The following is an 8,976-nucleotide window of genomic DNA, read 5'->3' on the forward strand; positions in this document are numbered from 1 at the left end:
TTACTTCACTTAGAGTGATGCCTTCAAGATCCATCCATGTTGTTGCAAATGGCAAGATTTAAAATTTGTGGCTTAATAATGTTCCATTATGTGTAGATATCACATTGTCTTTATGCATTCATCCATCAATGGACACTTACGTTGTTGCCTGTCATGGTTATTGTAAATAATGCTGCAGTGAACATGGGGTTCCATATAACTTTTTCAGTTAGTTCAACAAATACCGAGAAGTGGAATTTCTGGATCATATGGTAGTTCTTTTTTTAATTTTTTGAGGAGATTTCGTACTGTTTTGCAGAGTGCCTGTACACATTTACATTCCCACTAACAATGCATATGGGTTCCCTTTTGTTCACATCCTCATCGATACTTGTTAAATGAAATTTTAAATGAAAATTTAAAATAAGGCTTAATTTCTGTAAAATTATCAACTATTAAATAAATGTGATCATGTGATGCTAGATATTTGCAGGAGTAAATTAAGACTATCTTATATACGTCTATTGAAAATGTTGTTTGATACCATATTTCTAGAAAGTAAGTCTAGCCATTCTAGAAGGAATGAGGTGATATCTTATTGTGCTTATGATTTGCATCTCGCTGATAAGTGATGTTGAGCACCTTTTCATATACACATAGTACACATATATGTCTTCTTTAGAAAATATCTCTTCAAATCCTCTGTTATTTTTTAAATTGAATTGTTTTTTATTGTTTTACTGAGTTGTATGAGTATTTTAGATATTAACTTCTTATAAGATATATGACTTGCAAATATCATCTCTGGTTCTGAAGGTTGTCTTTTCATTTTGTTAATGGTTTCAGTTTTATGAAGGTTTATTGCTTCAGATCTTACATTCAAGTCTTACTCCTTTTTGAGCTGATTTATTTGTATAGTGTAAAATAGTAGTCAAGTCTAATTCTTTTGCATGTGGCTGTCCAATTTTCCAACACCATTTATTGAAAAGACTGTCTTTTTCCCCATTATATATTCTTGGGTTTTTTGTCATAAATTAATTTACATATATGCATGGGCTTACTTCTGGGTTCTCTGTTCTGCTCCATTTACCTATATGTGCATTTTTATGCCAATACACTATGGTTTTGATTATTTTAACTTTGTAATTTAGTTTGAAAGGAAGAGTATGATGGTTCCCTCTTAAGTATTTGTAGAAAGTGTTTTAGAAACGTATTGCCCCAAATAACCCAATCTTCCTCATATACGAACCCACATAAACTTCTCCTTCCAAGAAAACATTTGTGTCGGTTGATTAATGTGCATACATTTATTCTATTCCTATTGAAAAATATGTAACACAGCACATAAACCTGCTTTAATGTAGTTTCCAAGAAATACAGAATAAAGAGGAGCTTGCAACTTTGCTATTTATTTCACTATAACTGCCTAGAAATTTCTAATCCCTCTGATTCTTTTTTATGACTATTTTTCTCTATGTAACTTGTTATGCATATTTAGTGACTTATGTTTTGTAAGGTATTTCAAATAAATTTCCAAGTGCATGAGGAAAATGTATGAACATAATGCTGCAACCATCACTTTGGAACAGTTTGATAACATTCATTATAATCTCTCCCCAGTAAAAATGCACCACAGTTAGCATATCATGCATTAAGCAACTCTGATTAAGTTATACAAAGCAGGCCTCCTAATCAGTGTGACAGTACTAATTTATCCAACGCTAATTTTTTTACTTTCCATATTCAACAACACAATATGCTATCCCTTCCATTTCATCATCAAAAATTTTTGAAGAAAGAGCCTTTATACTATTTACTGGTGTGAAGTATGTAGATAACGAGGCTGTTCTTTCAGTTGATCCCCCTTAAGATTTATCTTCTCCTTAGTTGCTTTCTTCCAACCAGAGTGTATAGTTAAGACATGGAAGCTGGGTGCCTCCTGGGTACTATAATTTCCAAGTTATCAGCAGCACTAAAGAAATGACGTGTCTTTAGATACGCTTGCTGATCAACCATCACAGGAATATTAAGGACTTCACATACTCCATGATGATACTTGATTATTTTAGGACATTGTGAGATGCAGGATAATTAAATAAAAAATAAATGCATAAAAAGAAGTCTAGAAATATGCATTTCGTGTTTCCAGCGAATGCAGTTGGACTGTAGAAAGGTTATTTTTAAATGCTTTTTCATTGCAAAGCCCCAGAGAATAAAAAAATGTAAGTGAAAATTGAAGGAGCTGTTCTTTAGCCAGAAAGGACTAGTGTGCTAGGTACAACCCCAGTGACATATTCAAATAAATACCCCATGTAATGGAGTTGATATGATACTTATTGCTGCCCAAAAGAGCAGAGATAATCATCAGAGACTAATATTTTTACATTAGCTCACTGATTCCATATATAGAGTAAGAATGATTTTCTGCATTATGAAAGTTATGAAATCACAGTATTTTTTTTGTGTGCGTGTCAGCAGCCACTGTAAATTTTCAGCTCCCTTTCCTGTGAAATGACAAAAAGGAAAATGTCTTGATGTTTCAGACAGACGGTATGCAGTACAGCTCAGAGTTTTTGCAAGATGGTGCATGGAAATGCAGAAGGAGAAACTAAATTCCCAATAAAAGATTAATTTAGAGTTTCTTTTTTATAACTGTATTTTACTCTCCCCACCCTAAAGCATGGCTACTTATTCTCAAACTGAATTCACATAATAACTAAATTTGGAGATTACTGACCCTGGGTAGGTCACCAAATTTCTCTGAGCACAGTATTTTTTCCACATAAAAAGATGTGAAATTAAAGTAGGGTTATCAATCTCAAAAAGTCAAGAAGAAGATGATATATGATAATAGATATAATATAATGATAATGAGTTATTACTATTTTTGTCACCTTGAAAAATGTGAAAGTTTCTGCCCTCCTTGGAGTATAGCAATGACAATTTATTTGTGTATAATACTGAGAACTTATAGCTTTTTCCTATGTATCTCAATTTATTTTTGTAAAAAAATTTACAAGGGGGTAAAATAGGCAATCTTTTTTTCCAGATAAGAAAAAACACATTTTACTGATAAGAATAGAGGCTTAGGAGTTTTTGTAATTTCCTCAGGGCCAGTGAAGGGCAGAACTTGGCCTCTCATTCTGAGCTTATCTCTCTAAGTTGAGTGTTCTTTCCACTATATTATGTTATCTAAATTTTATAGTGGTAGGGATATACAGTATGACATTTTTGATCACTTGGGAACTCTTGATTGATGACATATAACTCAAAGGTGTTTTCTACTAGCACTGAGTGTTCAAGATGCCAAAAGCTAATTATAAAAGGAGTTGAATAGAAGCTGATAATTTTTTATCATTGTTTCTTTTGTCATCTGTGTTGTCAGTGAAATAACTCAAATCCTATAAATGAAAGCTTGATGTCTTTATTGAAAAGAAAAGTATTTGGCATGGTCTGTCCCAAATCAGACCTGGAAAATGGCTAAGGACTTAAGGATTCACAAAGTAAAGTGCAGTTTGTTCATGGATGTTTGGGATGTAGCGATGATTAGGATAGAGAATATGATGGCTGAAACTCATTCTCCCTCATTCTTTTTATATCTATTTCACTCAAACTCATTCTGTGCCCTTTCTTGTGTACATTTTCTGAGAGGGCTGATATGCCTTTAGAATACTGCTGGAAAGTAGTTTTAAAAAAGAGAGACATTTTGTGTTTTGGTGGGGATGGGGGAATGGAATACTTTTGCCAAGTGACCAACTTTTTGAATGTATTAATATCTATTACATGCATATACCATCAGGATCATCTCCTTCCATAAGACCTGGATGTATTGCTTTCATAAAGTGAAGGAAACTTTTCATAGATGTTGACCACAGAGGGGGAATAGCAAATCTACAAGTTATGGGTGTTGTTGAAGTTTAAATAAAAGGAAAAATACATTTTGGTTGGTTATTGGCCATTTATGTATAAGGGATAATGTATCTTCTATAGTTAATCTTAATTCTTATGTTGTGAGGTAAAAAATGAGCCACTCACACTCCAGATTACTATGGGTGTTCCGTTTAAGAGTAAGTAACCATACTTGGGAGGGGAAAGTCAAGTCTAGTTTAAAAAAATTAACTTTAGGATAAGCATTTACTGAACATTCCACATATCCTCTCTGCATCTCTATGTACAATCACTGAATGTTCTTCTTTCCACCTAGTTCCAGCTACCCCACTGCCTTATGGAACATTCTAGTCCCTAAACCCACATCACACTCCACCATGAAGTCCTGCCCTCTGTTTTAATTACTTCTACATTTGCCACCACATCACATTCTTGACACAAACCTCCCAACCCTCATAAGGAATCTAATTATCCAAAACTCCCAGTGAGTTCTAACAGTTGTTCTGAAGTCCTTCCACTATTAATTGGAAGAATATTTAAAATGATGCTTTCCTCACACCATCTTTTACTACAATTTGATGGATTTCTTTGCTATCTATTTTAATGCAATTAAGATCACCTTTCGTGTACATGATTGTTTTCCTGACCCTTAAAATTCAGAGCACTCTGCATCTTTACCATGTATCTTTTGTCCCAGTTTTGCATCAGATGATAAAGTGTGTCAGTCTTAGTTTAGATTTTTTTCAAAAGCAGACCCTGAGCAGTAACATCTGTGCATAGCATTTGTTAAAGTTCTCTTAGGAAAAACCAATAGCTCTGCAGGAAGCAGAACTGAACAGGGAAAGAAACTCAGCAAAGGAACAATGTCAGGTGCCGTGCAGCCTCGGATAGTCTTCTGGGAAGCTTGGGAGAATAAATTATACCTCAAAATATTTTTTGCTGGAGTGAAGGAATATGGAAGGTTGTTGGTTTTTTTTATCCCCAGAAGTCCATTTCCAGCTGTAGTTATTAAAAGTTATCCTCTGAAGATCACAGATGGGAACAATTAGCAACAAAGGATGAGGAACCAGAGGGACAGTGGGAGGAGCTGGTGTGCCAAGATGGCGCCAGTTTCGCGATAGTACCCTAGCCTTCTTCACAACATTAGCACTTGGATCACTTACTTGAATTTTTATCTCCTCCTCTTAACAGGTTCTTTTTATTACATATAAAAATATGTTCATATATTCTAAAAAATCTCTCGAGATGTTCATTATTTCTATTTCTGTCTTCTTCTTGGCTTAACTTCTCAGACATACCTTAACTCCCCTTCCTTATTAATTCCTTAAATGCAAATATTTGATATATGGATTCTTGATAAACTAGAATAATAAGACATCAGATTTTTATAGGTAATAAAAGCGGAGATTTCCATCTATTCTTTTAAAATATTTCATCTGTGCAGTAGAAATAGTGATTGATCCTGCCTGTGTCTAAAGCTGGTTCTGTTTTAGGATAGAAAACAAGCATTTCTCTATGTAACTAATGGATATTAAATCCTGACAAATCTCAGAAATATCCCAATAGAATGTGGCTCTCCCAAAACACACACATGGCCATAATTAGTCATCAAATGCTTTGGAAATTTGTAGTACATTTTTGAATACTCAGTATTCTTAAATAAAAAAAATGAGAACCAAATGATTTAATGATAATAAAAGCTATAATGAAAACACATCACTGCTTTAATATTTTGACTTGTGTCTAAAGAAAGAGGACCCTTTGACACTTATAAACAATTCCAGTACTGTAGCCCAGTGCTATGGTTACAGAGCAGATCATTTATCTACTGGGGCAGCCAGCATTACTAAATGTTATTTAGTGAGACCAGTCATAAAATAGCATTCATTAAGTTGCATTTAAATAGTAAGATCACTTAATGTCCTTTTGTTTACATCATTTTCCAGAAAGTTAAAGGGGCAAACAAGGAAGAACAAAATGCTCATGATTTTGCCTTACGTAGCCTGTAATAGAATATAATGGGGACACTTTAAAATCAGAAGTCATTGACTAACTACAATATTATAATATCAGGGGGGATATTGACCATCACCTCAAGTGAAAATAAATATACTGTGTGACAAGAGCACTTGAACATTTTGGTCATCTAGCGATTACAATTGAATTGAAGAGAATGTGTTTTGCCAAGGGTTACTTACGAAATTCGATGTCAATTAAAAAAAAAAAGAAATGTGTAATTTTGAGAAAGTGCAGGAAAGGAAGGATGAAAATCTTAGGAATATTTCACATTAGTCATGAACATTTTCCTCTAGTTTTTATTGGCTCCTATGGTAGAGATTTGGCATCTCTCTAACAACAAATTTGCAACTTCTCAAAACTGAGGCATTCTATTAAACCTCTCCTTTGAGTTTCTGTGAAAGGATATTTAACAATCCAAAGCAAATATTTATTTAAGGGGATTATAAACATAAATTCCTTAAGTAGAATGGTGTTCTCTACAATTCACCTTGTTTTCCGAAGGCATGCGTCACTGAAAATAGGAATAATATTAATTGCAATTTGCTATCAGAGAAATAGGGACAATCAATATGTCTGAAGGTAGCATACTCGTACTTGTTTTCTTGCCAAACTAAATGTCTTCTGGGAAACCTCTCTAGGTCAACATTTCTTCAACTATAAAAAGATGGATCAAGTTTTTTTTTTAAGTTTGTCATATTGCGGCTTATTGTGACTATAAGTAAAAGTGGCCCTTTCACATTTATCTAATAACTACAATGTATCAATGCAACTTTTACACAGCTACCTTTTCTATACATCAAGGTAGAGTGGAATTTTTGTGTGTAATATTCATTTAGTACAAACATGTATGGGCACACCAGCTATACAAATATGGTCAGTTAACAGCTGCTTTCCAGGACACCACCTCCTCTACAACCTCAGCATCCCATTTGTCACTGCTTTTGATGTGCTGATGACTTTTCACTTCCCTCTAATTCCACTATGACCTCCATCTTGGAGAGATGTCCTAACAAAGCAAGATCCCTCTAGGACCTTGCATCATTGTGATTGGTTGGTGCCATGATCTTGGAGGATTAAGTGTGTTGAACATCACATAAAATTGTGAAGATATACTACTTGTGTTGGCATTCTATAAAAAAAATATCATTTTTTAACTAAATCAGTAAAAAATGCAGAGTTTAAACTAATCAACTGAAAAAATGTTCTTAGGTTTGTTTTGAGTGGAATTGATGAATGTATTTCAGAAAAATTGGAGTGTTTGTGATATTATTACTAGAAACCTTAATTTTAAATTTGATTTGCATTATATAGCAAGTAGGTTTAGATTTCTTATAATAACAAATAATAATTACTTTTTCACCGTGGTATAAGTTTTGGTATTCTTTTATTACTATTATTAATGCTCATATTTATGGATTGCTTACCATGTTTTAAGCATACATTCAATGTTTTTCTACATTCTCATATTTAATTCTAACGTTACATAAAAACTACTATTTTATTGCTGTTTTATATGCCATGAAAATGAAGGTTCAGAGTTTAATATCTTATTCTAGATAAAAAGCTTGGATGTCTCAGAGTTCAGATTCAAACCAGGGAATCACATTCAAGGGCCCACTGCTACTAAGCTAATTTGTTATTGAATTTCCTTTCTCACACCAGACATTTCTGTTGTAAAAATTTGCCTAGGGCCATAGCATTTAATTTCAGAAGATGTAGAAAAGTTTTTTTCAGCTCATTTCATTCATTTACCAAACTTGTGGACATAGAGTTATTATCTTTGTGACATACATGGGACCAATAGTGATGCCTCCTCTTTCGTTTCTGATATTGGTAATTTATGTTTTCTCTCTTTTTTCTTGGCTAACCTAGTTGAAAGTAAATCAATTTCACTTGACTTTTTCAAAGAGTAAGTTTTTTATTTTTTCATTTCATCTATTGCTTCCTTGTCATTTTAAATATTTTTTGCTCTAGTTTTCATTATTTCCTTTTTTCTGTTTGCCTATGGCATAATTACATATTTTCTCTAGTTTCCTAAGGTGGAAGGTTCAGTCACTGATTTTAGATCCTTATTTTTTTCTAACATAGATGCATTTGATACTATAAAATTTTCTCTAAGCTTTGTTTTTTAGATGCATCCTAAAAATTTTCATGTATATTATTTTTATTTCTTTTAGTTCAAATATTTCTTGAAATTCCTATTAAGGCTTTCTCTTTGACATATGTGCTTTTTAGAAGTATGTTGTTTAATCCCAATATTTGGGACTGTTTCCATCTAACATTCTGTTATTGATTTCCAGTTTAGTTGCATTGTGTTTTGAGAATATAATTTTTATAAAACCTATTCTTGAAAGTTTGTTGCAGTATGTTTTATGGCCTACAATGTGGTCTATCTTGGTGAATATTCCTTGTGACCTTGAGATGTATATTGTTATTTTAAGATGGAGTTCTTCACAAATATCAATTAAATTAGTTTGATAGTATTATTCAGGTCATCTCTATCCTTAATAGATTCTAGATGCATAATTTATCAGTTACTAAGAGAGGGACACTGAATCTTCAACTGTAACAGTGGATTAGACTATTTCTCTTTCCATTTCTATCAAATTTTCCCTCCAGTATTTTGTTTGATTCTTTTTTTAATTTTTGTAATAGCTTATTGTCAAATTGGTTTCCATATAACACCCAGTGCTTCTCCCCGCAAGTGCCCTCCTCCATTACCACCAACTTCCTTCCCCCCCCCCCCCCCCCTCAGTCTTTGGATCGTTTTCAGTATTCAATAGTCTCTCATGATTTATGTCCCTCACTCTCCCCAACTCTCTTTCCCCTTTCTCCTCCCTATGGTCCTCTGTTAGGTTTCTCCTGTTAGACCTATGAGTGACAGCATATGGTATCTGTCCTTCTCCACCTGACTTATTTCGCTTAGCATGACACCCTAGAAGTCCATCCACTTTGCTACAGATAGCTGTATTTCATTCTTTCTCATTGCCATGTAATATTCCATTGTATATATATACAATGTTTGATTTTTTTTAGGAGCAAATACATTTAGGATTTTTATTCTTTAAGAATTAAGCTCTTTATCATTAT

The sequence above is a fragment of the Suricata suricatta genome, chromosome 7, assembly GCF_006229205.1.
Source record: "Suricata suricatta isolate VVHF042 chromosome 7, meerkat_22Aug2017_6uvM2_HiC, whole genome shotgun sequence".
In the NCBI taxonomy this organism is placed as follows: domain Eukaryota; kingdom Metazoa; phylum Chordata; class Mammalia; order Carnivora; family Herpestidae; genus Suricata; species Suricata suricatta.